At 34.6% G+C, this 15,783-nt stretch overlaps 1 protein-coding gene across 7 annotated transcripts in view; it reads right to left on the reverse strand.

The window, feature by feature from the left end:
• Lrrc4c (leucine rich repeat containing 4C) overlaps window positions 1-15,783 on the reverse strand; it is a 1,358,757-nt gene that overhangs the window by 33,963 nt on the left and 1,309,011 nt on the right. The gene's annotated exons all lie outside the window — the stretch shown is intronic.

The following is a 15,783-nucleotide window of genomic DNA, read 5'->3' on the forward strand; positions in this document are numbered from 1 at the left end:
GTCATAACCATCTCAAAGATCAAAAAAGGCAATACTCAAAATAGATAAGCAGCTTACTGTTAATTATTATTAATGCCAAATGACATGTTAAGAGTTTGACATAAGTATCTACTACAAATTTCATTTGAGTGCTTTTTTTCTCCTGTATCCAAAACATAATAAAAAATACATGTATTTCTCTATAAAGAACTATTATACATATAGGATGGAAGTTAGAATCTAAGATCGAGAGTCACATAGTATGTCGAACAATGAGACAGTACATGATAGAATTTGTGTTTTTTGAGTATCATTGAAATAATATAAATATTCTTTAATCCCAACAATTACAGTAATCTAGCTCACGTTTGGAAACATATTTGGTACAGACAGACTGTACTGAGATAAAACACAGACAACTGTAGGCGAGGAAATCACTCAATTAGAAATAAAGATCAAACACTAAAGTGGATATTGACATCACCAAAAATTATATTGATAGTAGGATGGAAAAGAACATTGCGGGGGGGGGGAGGGCTGGTATTTAAATCTTTAAGCAATGACGAGAAAATGACAGAGAGAACTCTGGCTGACTCAGAGAAGGAGATGATAGCAGACCAAAAAAGTGATAACCCATGAAATGAGTTTCAGAGTCAGGCATTTTGTTGTGTGTGATGGCTTTATTTGGTAAAAGATGATAAAGTTAAACACATTTTACAAAGTAACATGCTAATCCTGATCAACGTTATCATTAAGCAAATAAAAATGAGTTTAAGTAAAAGAGATCTTAATGTTAAATATGAATTTCATGTTATTAATCTTAAATATATATAAACTCAAGTTTATCAAAATTTCTAGCAAATCTTGATTTTTGTATGCAATGTTGACTAGCCTTCCATAGGTCATATGAAGGACTGGTTACCAGTTCATGATCACGGTACTAACAATACCTTGATGAAAGCAGAAGAAGTAGCAAAAATGGTGTGAAGGAAATCCAAAATTATGAAAGGGTAGAGGCTGTATGTATTGCTGAATCAAATAACCAATTCTCCATTTTCATATTCATCAAAATTCAGTAGCATTTGACATAGTGACTAGCACTGAGTACTTTTTGAAAAACACCAAACACTTGACTCCTAGAAAGCTATTATTTTTATTTTCCTTTGCCTGTGGTGGTTACTCTGCTCTGTGCCTGCTACAAATGTCTTACCTCATAGATTACTGAACCCTAGAGTGTCTCAATGTCTGAGTACTAGACTCATTCTTAATTTATTTTCACAAACTAGGCAACATACTGTGGCTTTAGATGCCATCTACAAACTACTTTAAAAAATCTAAATTTTAACTACCTTTCAGATCAGCATATATAAACACTTTTGTAGGCCCATCACTTGAAAGTATCACAATTAATATTTTCATTGTAAAACTGTGATTTTTTTATGCAATTTTCTCCTTGAAAATATTTTAGTGGTAGAAATGTAACCTATTCATTATGTAATCCAGTATGTACAAAGCAATGTTAGGATCATTTATTTTCTTAGTAATGTAGGCCATAGTTGTATTTATAACATCTTCTCTGGGTGTCATATTTTTTACCTTTAGCCCACATCACCTTTATATTTAATCTGCTATATGTTTAGCTTCCATATGATGTTAATCCTATTTATAAAGATTCTAGTCCCTTCTAGGTAGCTCCACAGCTAACTGTAGGTTCCTTTCTTTTCCCTGGATAATTGGGTTTTTCTATAGCTTGGCACAATATCTGTATTCTTTGTTCCTTTTTTCCACTCTCCTCAGTCTTTTCTCCAAACAGAAACAAAATCCTATAAAAATTCACATTCCCTTATCTTTTTCTCTATAAAATCAATGCTTTTCTAGTTGTCAATAAGCCTACATGTATTCTGCATTACCTCTTCTTCTCTGATCCCAATCTTGTACCTCAGTTGCTATTATGTCCTGGCTAAATGTCTTCTTACATTTTCTTCAACATGCTAAGCATACTCTCTCCACAATTTTCTTCATAAGACTATGTGGCCATTCAAGAACTCCATGGAACTGATGCCACTACTTGAAATAATGTTTTGTTTAAATTTAGCATTGTAAATTTCACATATTTAGAGTACTCTTCCATGCCCATGTACACTTACATTTAGCTATTACTGTGTCCATGTACCTCTTATTCGGCTTTATATAACACTTAACCTGAATTGTTTCAAAGAGGAAAGGAGCCATTGTTGCCATGAATCATCCCAATTTTCTATAAGAATTATGAACATATGCTTTTGTGTTTCTCTAAAAGAAGCACTATTGTCTCCACTGTAGAATAAAAACTGAATATTATATTTACAGAGTCACTGATACCAGCTCTCTTCCATCCAGCTACACCCTCATTCATGACAGGCAGTGCATTTCATTCCATATGTTGAACAAATCACTGACTGTCAAGTAAGTATGAGTGCGATAAATAAAATGAATAAAATCACTTACTTAATAATAAAAAACATATGCAGGGAAAAAGTAATAGCTGAAAATGCACCAAGATTTTGAACTGAAGAATTAGTTACTCGAAATTTAAAAACTTACTTTTAAATGTACTTTATTTTAGTTAATTAATTTAATTATTAGATTTAATCTAATAATTATTAGATTTAAGTTAATTAACTTAAAATATACTTTAAAATTGCACATTCACAGGTCAAATATTTTATTATTATTTTTGCGACTATAATATAATTACTTCTTTGATCCCATTCTTCTTCTTGCCTCCAAATCTTACCACACATTACCTCCTTGCTCTTTATCAAATTCATGGCCTTCTTTTTTCACTAATAATGATTCAGACATAAATTCCAATTATAAACCATCATATTAGAATTATTCAGTTCAGATTTGTGGAAAACCCTTTCATATCCTTGCTACTTCTGGTGTAAAGCAACCAAAGTATGTTGAAGACCATGGAAATTTTTCTATTTTCTAGACTCAAACAATTAATCAATTCAATGATAAAGAGGTTCTATTGCTTAGTTGCCTTGTAGTTTGATCCTCAAGTGCAAAGCTGAGAAAGAATCCATTTGCCTCACAGAGCACTACTGCCCACTGGTGCCACATATCTTTGTTTCATGAAACCAAGGCAGCCATTCAGTTTCTCTAATATCACAGCTCAGATGTAATGTCACACTTTTTTGACTTCGTCCTTTCACATAGGACTTGTCCAGACAAAGACTTTTAAACACTTGCTTATTATTCATTTCCACCTTATTCTTTCCATTTTGCCTCTGATTACTTTGATAAGATAGACTATACCCCGCTAATAAGGACATCCATTGACACTGCACAGTTCTGTGCTTTGCATTTCCTTGAATGAAGGTATTCTCCATGGAAGTTAAGAGGTATGTATAGATGAACCAGTAAACAGATAATACACATTTGTTTCTATAGCAGATAAAGCTGAGCCAGACCAAGGTGCATGAGAGTAGGAGATGGTACAAACCACATGTTCTTGATTTTTAAATAATAGCATCAAGCCAACCTCGACTCTAACTAATCATAATCTCTACTCTGAAAGAACACATGGTGGCTGTGGCATTAATCTTCATGAGTGTAGTGATGAAGGATGGATCAGGACTAGCAAAGTCATGAGTGACTTATCTGACGCCTCACACGAGTGAAGATAAAAGGCATGAAGTATGCTACTGTGAATCATAAACAGTAATTTCACATTTATGTCCACTGGCACAAACACTCTGTGGGACTTTTTCCTGATCTGACAGTGGTTCCTTTTCAAAACACTGAACAATAACAACAGAGAACCTAGGGGAAAGTCAAACGGGATGAAAAATGCAAAAACCTCTTCTATTGACACAGGCTTCCCTGTGAGAGAAGACCTCAGAAGTCATCTCTCAGGGAACTCTCAACTGGTTGTGAGCCTCAGAATCAGATTTCCACATGTCTCTGGCTGCTATCATTAGGCTAATGTCATAAAAGAATCACAAAGAGTTCCCCAGGGTGCTTCCCTGGAAGCCTCTCTATCCTGTGGAAATCCAAGAGAATTTAATTCTAACAATTCAGGAGGCTTCCAGATTTTCACCCAGAGTCCTCCTGATTACTGCTATTTTGTGATGATACTTATTCATCTAAGAGGATAACATAATCCTGAATTTCTGAGTCAAACTAGGACAATGTCATAACATTTCTAAAACCTCTGATAAGATGAATAGACTAAAGAAAGTTGTAAAATATCATCGTGAGGGAAGGCAATCATTTATAGCTCTAATAAGGTAGTTGTTCCATGCCAGAGTAGCACTTCATAGAGACAACGGTACTGAGAGCACAAGGACTGGATGAAGTAAACACATTCAAACTTAGACCTATTCCAACTGAACCCCGTCAGCCATGAGTAAGTCTTCTTGGTGGAATAGACTAGAAAATGGCTTTCTCCAAACTACTAAAAAGCTAATTATTCTCTATGCCAAATAGAGTCAGAGTCACAGTTTTTGAATACACTCAGCTTTTGCCCAATTTCATTAGTCCTTCTTCCCATATACTGATAGACTCAGACTGCAACCTCCTTAGGACAAATACTGACTCTTTTGTCTAAATTCCCTCTCATATTCAGTCCTGTGTCATCATTAATTCAGATTCAATTCCAGTATTTTATTCTAAAAGTTTATATTCTATACAACCAGTTGCTTTGGTAAAAGTGTTCAATCTAATTTCAAGACAAGCTCTCCATATCTATGCCAACCATGTTGAAGGATTTTTGCTCCTAATCTGCCAGTCTGGTTCTTTATTACTGCAGCTGTTGTTGTTGTTATACTTACTATTCTGAACATTCAGTAGCTGAGTATCTGATTTGCTCTTTAAGTTTCTAATTCTAGAACATTACCACACTAAGGTCAAGTATTGGCTGTTTTCCTGATTGTAACACACCAGAGACCATTTGAGGCACTAGGGATTTTACAGTGAATGAAACTTAACTTTTAAGGAGGTTAGATAGATAGAAAGCAAAAAAAAAAAATTCAATAATATATCACTAAGAGACAAATCCTGAGATGGAAACAAAAGACTAAAGAGTTAATAACTGTTGTAAGAAGAGAGCCAGCTTGTTTGTCCTGGCCGCCCAGCTAGCTTAACCTTGAAATAACCACACAGAAACTGTATTCATTGAAACACTGCTTGACCCATTAACTCTAGTTTCTTATTGGCTAATTCTTACATCTTAACTTAACCTATTTCTATTAATCTGTATATAACCACGAAGTCGTGGCCTACCAGCAAAATCTCAACTTCTTTATCTCTGGTGGCAGGTTCATGGCTTCTCTCTCCTATTCTGCCTCTCTTCCTCCCAGAATTAAGTTATATCTTCCCTGCCTACCTAAGTTCTGCCCTATCAACTAGGCCAAACCAGTTTCTTTATTCATTAACCAATGAAAGCAACACACAAACAGAAGGACCCCTATACCAAATAACTAAAAAGAAATTTCAATTTGATTTATTTGGAAATATTCTTCAGCAAATGGCAATGAGAAATTCAGACATCAAATCATCTGACAAGAAAATATTCCAAGATGACAGAATAGTTAAATTGCAGGCTCAAATTTTCTAGAAGCATGTTGTACTTAATTGTCATACTTATCATATACATATTTGTGTGCATGTATATAGAGAGACATAGAAATAGAGTGCTGTAGAGTACTATTTTAAGATCTTTTACATTTTTTTGTGCTGTGGAACACCTGTTTAATTATGCAAAGATGTGTTGCATTCTCTTATGATACACTTGTTTAAGTCTGTGATTCTGTGTTACTTTGCCTGAAACATCTGATCAATCTAATAAAGAGCTGAATGGCCAAGAACAAGGCAGGAGAAAGGATAGGCAGGGCTGGCAGCAGAGAGATTAAATAGGAGGGTATATCTGAGAAGAGGGGATAAAAGAGAAGGAGAGGAGAACCTGAGAGACTAGCCACCCAGCCATATAACCAGCAATGGGGTAAGAAAAAAGAAAAGATGTACAGAAACAGAAAATAGTAAAATCCCAGAGGCAAAAAAATAGATGGGATAATTTAAGTTAAGAAAAGACTAGAATAAGCCTAGCTAAGACTGGGCTTTCATAAATAATAATAAATCTCTGTGTGTATGATTTATTTGGGAACAGGTGCCAGGCCCCCAAAAGAACCAAAGAACAAATAGTAAGAAAACACCAGGCAGTGTAGACAGATATTAAATTAAATAACTTAGGGATATATGCTAGATATTAAGAAGATATATAAACCTCAATACTTCCACTGTTCCTCAGCTTATAAGCACTAAGCTCCAGGCTGTACATCCACCTTTAGATGGTCTTCTCTTTCACTGCATCTCATCTAACACCATTTGCAATCTACCGAGGAGCTACTTGTCCAATCCAAAATGACCTTATACCCACAGTTATGTGGAAAAAGACAGATTATTTTTTTTTAAACAAGGTTAAAAGTACAAGTTCCACAGTCCAGTTATGGACACACATGAGGTTAGTATTTGATCTCCGATAGACTCCCAGGTCTTGTAGGTTACAGAAGAAATTTCCTTTGTATTTTTATACGCAGTGGAAAGCCTTTAGAGCACTTTCCTTAGGCCTTTGAATGCTCAGTAAGAACTGATTAAAGGATCCATGTAAAAAACAGTGTGATCTTTGATGGCAATAATAGGACTAGAAAGAGGGAGAAAGTTGGCCTTTCTTTGGGCAGTAGAGTTGACAAGATTTACTTAGGGATCACATGTGGGGTTGTGGTGAGAAAAACCAAAAAATTGCCATCTGCCACCTACCAATATAGTTGCTTAAATATCATCTGCTCCCCAGCCACCACTGCCTTTCCCAGATGCCTGCAGAAGTATTCGGACCAAGGGACTGCCTCTACCTCCCTAGGCATTATTAGACCTTTGAAAATATCCTGTTTCGGCCTCAATCCCATCCTAATCTTTACAGTTACTTGTGCCATGTCCAATTTTTCCCTAAAACTCTGTCTTACACAATGGCAAATATATATACACACATATATATGTGTGTATATATATTCCATTATATAAAAAATATAATATACATATTCCATTGAAGGTCTCAGGAGCATTTGAGTCTGAGGTCAGGTGAAGACTTCTGAAATCAAGGATTTTTACACTTCATTCTGCTACAAAGCAACTGATCTCCCTGGGAAGAAGGCTAACCAAGCTTAAGAGAACAATATTTTTCAACAATTGCTGTCCCAGAGGTATGTGTGAGTTCTTTACAAAACCTGTGAAGAACTATCTTCTAGTCTGTTTCTACTTCAAGGATCTCTTCTGGATAAGTAAAGATATTTAGCTAATCAAAATAACACCATTTCTCATACTTATACCTTTGAAAAAAATGATTTCAAGTAAAGTATAATTTCCCCCCATGGTTAGTTTTAAATTCTGGTAGAAAAATGATTCTTAAAGTGTTCTGAAGTAGCTCACTGAAGGTAAAGATAAGTAGTGACAATGTTGGATGGTTCATATAGTGAAGTCCTTTTGATGGAAGCCATATTTTCATGTTTAGTCAGCTATTATAGTCGATTGTGCTAGAAGCTCATGGTTTTTCTTGGAATTCCGAGGGAGAAAAAAAGGCAACAGGACATGTCTGCCATAATTTTCTGACATTAACTACTTTTCCTATGCTTTGTATCCACAGATATGCCAAAGAAAGTGCAAAGTTTTTCTCCTGCTAAAAACCTGTCAAACTCTCCTGAAATAAGATCAATATTTCAGAATAATTTTAGCATCATAAATTGTATTTCCCAAAAACGATGTGTTCAACTTGTCAATTGGTCAGCCATTTGTTATTTTATCACATAAGAAGCAAAATTTTAGTATACCAATAAGATATGATTCCAGGAATGAGAAATTTGACAGAGGAAGAAAAGAACTGTGTTTTCTGCCTCAGGGTTACAGTTCTTCTTAATCAGATGATTTTTAGTTCAACTTGTTATAGATATGTATAATAAACCTAATATCCATAAGTAAATCAAAATGCTTTGTAATACTTAATGTGTTTGTGTACACACACACACACAGTTTGTGCATGTATATACACATGTGATGACAGAGCATAGGGTTGGACTAGCTGGCCTATTGACTTTCAGTGTCTTTCTATATTGTTCTCCACGAATTGTGTGTGTGTGTGTGTGTGTGTGTGTGTGTGTGTACATGTGTCTGTCTGTCTGTGTGTCTCTGTGTGTTTTTGTTTTGCAGTTTTGTTTTCTAATATGGAGACATAGTCTTTCAATGACCCTAGACATTTTCATTTTGTCTAGACTCAAGGGTCAATCAGAATAGAGTATCTATCTGTCTCACTCTTTTATTAAACCTTAGCATGGACTTACAGGAATGAAATGCTGTTCCCCAGTTTTACATGAGTGTTCCAGTGGGAAATCCAATTCTAATAATGTCTACAAAGTACTTCACAAGAGCCTGTTTTTTAAAGTTTTAAGCTGGCATTTAGTTCTAATCTTACATTTGTTTAAAGGAGAGCTTTTATATTCATTATGAGACCCATACTGAGTCAATTTTGAGTAAAAGTCAGAGAAAATCATTTTAAAAGTCTCCAGAGAAGAACATTAATCCCTTAATTTACTCACTGACTATTTTATTGTGTGTTATTTACATCTTTTGAGCACACAACGACTTGATGACATACAGGAAAGAAGTAGACAGTGGGATTTTGCTGGTCCTTTGATGGGCTATACTGTAAAAGAGCAAAGTACGCTTCTTCACAAAGGGGGAAAGCCCTGTGCTGACAGGAATTTGGTTCCTGATTATTTTTTACCCCAGAAGGAGTCTAAGATTATCTGTCATCAATACTTGGATAATACTGATCAGGCCACAGTATCAGATGTTCAGAGGACTTTCAGATTGGAGTTAGAGAAGCCATTCCCAGGTTAATGAGCACAAAACCGCAAGCATTTTAAAGAGTTTATTTGGAGAAAGGAAACGTCTGCAGAAATCAAGTGATTAAGATGTGATACTCAAAGCGAACTCTGAGTGATCTCATTAGCAGAAACTAAGAATAGTCTACAAATGCAATAAGAACCCTGATACAAGGTCACAAACAGCCTCGTGTGGACCAGCTATGTGGGACACAGTGAAAATGAAACCTCATTAAAAGAAAGCAGGAACCCTACTCCAGAAGAGAAGTAGTTCCTTCCTGACTCCAACGGGAGGATGACTCAGTATATAAACGCACAAACTTTCATTACAGAATTTGGTAGTTCTGCAGATGTGTTTATGTGGAGTAAAATGTGTGTATGTATGAAATTCAACATTGCAGATTCAATTATGCTTAATCTGAGTTGCTTCCATACAAATGCCAGTTTTACACAGAGCTTCACAAATTTTCCTACTATTCTTCCATACTGACTTGTATAACCTTACATTTTTTCTCTGAAATAACATTACTTATCCTTGTCCTCTTTTGAATATTCTAATACCTTTTCTTCCAGAGAAAATAAGGGTCATTTTATAACTTCTTCACTGTCTTCTTACCTGAACTTAGAAAAGTAGTTAACACCTGTAAGCCAAACTTTCCTCAATGCAATGATGAAAAATAAATTAAACATAAAATTGCTATCCAAATTATGCATGTCATTTACAAATATCATAATATTTAAATAAGTTTCAGCCAAGGAAACAGAATCTAATAAATGATACTTTTCAGAAGTGTTATACGTTTATAATACAGACAGTCATAAGTTGTTACTCATAATATTATACATGCAACAGAGGCACGGGTGTACCAAGGAGAGAATAATAGAACTATGGGCAGTTATATTAGGAGTTCACCCGCAAACGTAGGTGATGGTACAAGTGTACTCTCTATATATTAAAAAAGAATTGTCAGATTGTTAAACAAGGATTCTTGTGTGAGTTATGACTTACTGTGTCCAACTCTACTGTAAAGAAAATAATGTCTCTCATCTCAAGACTAAACATAGGGTTCAGATGATAGAGATGAGACAGGAAAGTGTGTATAATTCTCTGCCGAAAGAACTTGAAGAACAGACATCAAAAGCTTATCACACATAGCAGAGAGCCAAGCAAACCTGGAAGATGTTTTGGATCTCGTACAGAAAAGCTGTCTGCAGGATTAAACATCATAGCAGAGGGAGTCAGAAAATAGATTTGGATTCTTGCAAGCCGATGAGGAGACTACCACTAGCATTTTGGGATAATTCAGGTGGGAGTAAAAGATCAGGGTAGATCATAAGTGAACACATGACAGTCACCATAATACTTGCATGTCACCAAGATTATGACAATAGTCTCCACTCTAGACAGAAATAGGGAAGAAGGGTTCTTGTCAGCCATTACTTGACTACTTGTAGCATAAGCTTGCAAAGGAGAGACATAAGCAGGATTGGGCAATAAAAGGAATAGAACGAAAGTGTTCAGGCAAACAAAATCCAGCCATATCCAGTATGGAAGGTTTCCCACCAGCTGCTAGGTCTTTACTGGAGAAGACACTGATTTTAAAATTAAAGTGAGTTGGAGTTTTTGTTTGTTTTTTTTGTTTTACTTTTTTTTGGAGTTTTTTGTTTACTTTTTAAAAATAAAACCATTATGCACAATAAATAAGTTTTAAATTGCATCTAATATAAATACTTCAAATAATATAATAATAAATATAATAAATAATATAATACTTCAAATAAATACTTCAAATTGCATACTTACAAAAAATTCCATGTAACAACAAAAGTAAAATTTGGTGGAAGAAATAAATTTTAGTAGGAAACAAAGTATAATTTCCTTATAATAATAGTATTAGCAGATTGTATTATTTTAATACTGTAATTAAAATATTGAAAAGGATCCCCTTTCAAATAATTTTATTTTTCTCTGTTTCAGTCTACATTTCATTATTGAAGGCCAATGGAAGCAATGGCAGTCAATTATAGCATCAACTTGAGAAATGAGCTTTCAAAATGAGGCATATAAGAAATTTTATAATCAGCAATAAATAATTCCCCAATTTAAAATATTTTAAAGTATCCTGTTCCACTTTTTTTTGAAAGAGCTTATGGTCATAAAAGAGGAAAACACTGGGGAATTATTTGAAAATTAGAGACAATAAATCCTAAGATAAACTTTGGAAAAGTATATAATTCCATGCTGAACAATTTGAAGAATCTAGGACAATAAGATAAAACTGTTATGTATGTGTGGGTATGAAGTAGAGAGGAGGTAGCGACTTAGTCACTTTGTTCTGCTCTAAAAAAAAAAAAAAAAATCAGGAGACTGGATAATTTAGAAATCCTTGGCATTTGTTTCCCGTGGTCTGGAAGCTGGGAAGTCCAAGGTCAAGGCGATATGTCCAGTCTGGTGAATGTCTGTTTTTTGTTTCGAAGACAGCACCCTGTTCTGTATCAGCATTGGGCAAAAGAAATGAAATGGCAAAACGCACCCTAATCAGCTCTTTCCAGATGTTAAATGTGCTAATCCTATTCATAAGACCTATGTTATTATGTCTCAATCGCTTAATATTATCAGATTTTTTGTTTCTGATATATGAACTGTTGTTACATGTCAGGAATAAAAATGATAATAGATATAATACATGAAAAGGCAGAGACACAATTGAAAATATTAGTGATATTGATGAAAAACAATGCATCTGAAGTATTTTTCTCATTTTAACTGATTGTTAGCATTCGACAAAGTTTTCAGAAAATAGTTAGGCACAAAGGATTGTGTTATGGTGACCGTATGATATCGTATTTCCTCTGTGCTCCCTGGATTTTCTTTCTTCACTGCTTTATTGGACTATTGTCCACAGCTGATCTGCCTGGGTAAAAAGCAGAAAGGCAGCCACTTTGTCTGTCTATCCCAGGGTAATGTTTCTAATGGAGGCTGTAAGTGACCTGTAAAAACTAACAGCCTAAGAAAATTCAATTTGAAATGCCACCAATAAATAAATGAAATTACTAATTGTTCAAGGTATATACAAAAATCTGAAACTAAAACCAGTTTTCTGTTCTAACTCCTATATTACCAGTGAAATTGATTTTAAATGTTTTACTTTTGTAATCCACATTCTGCCCAGAGCTACAGAAAGACAGAATAAAGATGAAGATACAGTAGGGCTTTCTCTCTTTCTTTGTCATGATTTCTTAATCCTTAGAATGTGAAAAACCTTCTCATGTTGTCCTTTGGGACCAAGAATACTCCAGTTTGGCTAAGAGCTCAATTCACTAAATATTCATGAATGAGTACAAGACAATGAATAGTACTCATGTTTCCGATGAGTTAACTTCTTTCTTGTTATCATTATTTTTTCATTGTCTAGAAAACCGATACCAAGAAAAAAACGCTGAAGACTGAGCATTACAATATTGCCCGACATTATTTCTGGTCCCAGTTTTATTATCTTCTCTCTGGGGACCTGGTAAGCTTGACCTGCATTAGCTTGTAAGCATCACAACTGTTAACTCATCACCTTTGCTTTGCTTTTGACATTATTTCCCTTTGGGAGAAAGGTTAAGTTAAAATTGATTCTAATATTTTTGATGCAGAAGTAGAGCAAGAAACAGATTGAATGGATAAAGAAATGTCTTTTTCTAGACACTGAGTAAGTGAGAGAGCAAGCAAGCATCTATTTGATTATGTCTGACCTCCCTTGAAACCTGAGTGTTCTTGCAATGATCCTAGAATTTAGCAGACTCTTCTGTCATTGTTTTGTTTATGTAGCATCTGCCTTGTCCCATTAGGGAAAGAGGAATCTTTCAAAGAGCCAGTCACATATCTTTTCTGCTTATGGTTTAATATTTTAAAAACTCCAAGGTTTCTCTGCTTTTTATATTTTTTATTTCAATAGGACAAATGCTATAACAAATTCTTCATCTAGGTATGTTGCTTATATCCACTTCAATGAAAAGGAAATGGTGATTTAAAATGATTACGTGACACCATCAAAGTCATCATGTTTAGTATATGCCAAAATAAGATTTCTTGTTCAGGGCATCCGTTTTCAAAAACAAGGTAATTTACTTTGTGCTTCTAAGTCCCAATTTCAGAAAGAAAGGTTTCTGATGCTTTCTACTGTGGTTATATTCATGACATGGTATTGATTCCCAAGTTCCTCTTAGCCTTTCTAGATGAAAGATTCTCATTTGCTACGTCACCTAATTTATAAGCTTCATTATCGCTCTAATTACATCCACTGTCCATCCCTTTTGTCTTTTGTCTTCTATCATAGTTTTGTTAAAGGACAGTGACCACATTTTACCTCACCTCAATTAGGCAGGAGCGTCATTCATCCAGCAGCCAGAAGAATAACAATTATAGAAATAAAAGAGGGAGAAAAAAGAAAAGGAAGAAAAACGCAGACAACAACAATATTATTTTTATGGTTTTTTCTCATGTTATCCTTTGAGACCAAGAATACTCCAGTTTGGCTAAGAGCTTAGTTCACTAAATATTCATGAATGAGTGCAAGACAGGCAATGAATGGTACTCATCTTTTCGATGAGTTAACTTCTTTCTTGTTATTATTATCTTTTCATTGTCTGGAAAACTGATACCACAGTGAACCCCTTAAGCTACTGTCTGCCCAGAAAGCAGTGTATCATTTTCTTCCTCTACCATCACACCATGTCTAAGAACATCTATATTCATTAAAATTTCAAGTGGCCTTCCAACCAAATTTTATAATAAAGCCCAGAGAGAATTATTATTTCACATTTTCTTGAAGGCTTTGAACTTAGCAAGGATTGGCTGCCATTCAGAGGGCTTAGAACAAAGTCCACTTTCAAAAGATGTTACCACAGCCTTTAACCTTTTGAATCTCTTCCCGTTCATGTGGAAAGTAAGAATATGTAATAGAGTCCCCATCTTAAGGAATCTTTAGGTTGTAAAATTATATACAATTCAAAGATATTTTATAGTAACAATATATCAGGTTCGTAGATTGTTCCACAATTAATCATAGTTCCCTGGTAATATATGAAATTAAAAATAATGAGCTTATATTGGGGTCTGTTTATATTGTGAAGCAATGTGACATACGTTGTCTGTAAGTTTTTCTTTCATCAATTTATTCTGTGAGCAGAAATTGAATTGAGCATCATTTTTTTCAATAACTATAATTCGTAGAAGTACAATAAAAGGAATTGAAAGAAAAATATAGTAAAAGAAATTCTAAGATCACCCTGACCACACTCCAGTATATTTTCTTCATATTCTGAGTATAAAAAGAATTTAGGAATTGCTTTTAACTCGTGACAAGGGTATAGATTTTTCACTACTTTAACTGGGTGGGCTGCAACATATAACAAAAATGATGGTGGTCACACCTTCAATTGCACATAATCATTTTTGTTAACTGTAGTTTAATTGTAATTTAATATTTGAGATTGAAGCATAATTACAGTTTTTCACTTTCATTTTGACCCTCCACACCCTCTGGTATTGATGCACTCTTTTTTACTCATTAACTACTATTGTATGCAAATATCATTTATATAAATATACATACTCATAAATATAATTTGTTGAGGTCATCTAATGTTCCTATAATGTATACATTCAGGAGTGACTACTTAATACTTAATGCTTAATTAGTGTGTTCTTCCCTGCGGAGGGCTGTTTCTCTAACTGGCAACTTTATTGAGTTGCCTGTAGTTGTTTGTGTGGTTAGAACCTTGTGAGCTTATCCCCATCCAGTATGGCATGTTTGTTGGTGTCATTCTTACCCAGCTAATGTTTGGGTGCTCTTGTTGGTAAGACTTTACAGGCATAGCTTCTTAAATTACTAGGAGGTACAATCTATACATAGCTGTTTTAGATGCATCGTCTAGCTGATTCTCAAATTTCCATGCATGAAGGCAGCTATTGGAGTTTGAGTGAGCTCAGAAAGTTTATAATATGAGTTCACAAGAAGCCAACACCAAAGTTAGGACTTCAGCCATAGCCACAGGAACAATTCTGCCCACATTCAATTGCTTTAACCAAGGATGTAACTTCTAGCTCAAAATCAGTGCACTCGGTGATGACAAGCTTTTGAAACCTTAAAAGCACCTTGCTAGCTAAGCTATATCTAATAACTTCTTACTGCTTTGTAATGCAAAATAGAAAAGTAAGAAAAAAATTTAGCTGGGCCTGCTGGCTAGGGTATGAAAAGCCAGATATTCAAAAGACTGAGGTCAGAGAATCACAATATCAAGGCCTGTTGACCTTCAAAGTGAAATCTAGGTTGGGCTGGTGAACCTATTAAAACACTGTCTCAATTCCAAAAGGGGAGGGAAGTCAGCCTAACTAAGTGGTAAAGCCCTTGACTAGCAGACGTGTCGTACTGAGTGAGTGCTCAATATCACAAAATAAATTAAAAATATATAAAAAATTAAAAAACAAAATAAATAAATCCTTTAAAACATTTTAAAAAATTATGGTACATCCTGAATTTTAATTTGGGCCAAAATATATTTTCTCTGTATTTGTACAGATCTCTAATATCAAAGGACCTGGATTTCTTACCCAAACAAGGCTTCAACTCACAATCCTTCTGCATCAGTTTCATAAACGGTGAGATTGCAGGAGAGGCAGCCATCGAATTATCACTATAGGTGGTGGTTAATTGTGTGTTCCTTTTTTGACTTACCACGGACACATACATTTTGTTTTTCCTTTTATGCTGCTTTTAAAACTGAGTAGCAATCAGCTGCAAATATCCTATAGGATAGTACAAATGAACATGGTACAGATTATCTTTAGCACTGTGTCTCTGTGAGAAAATTATTTTTAAAATTAAGTAAAAACTGA

This window comes from Myodes glareolus, chromosome 10, assembly GCF_982192425.1.
Source record: "Myodes glareolus chromosome 10, mMyoGla1.1, whole genome shotgun sequence".
In the NCBI taxonomy this organism is placed as follows: Eukaryota; Metazoa; Chordata; class Mammalia; order Rodentia; family Cricetidae; genus Myodes; species Myodes glareolus.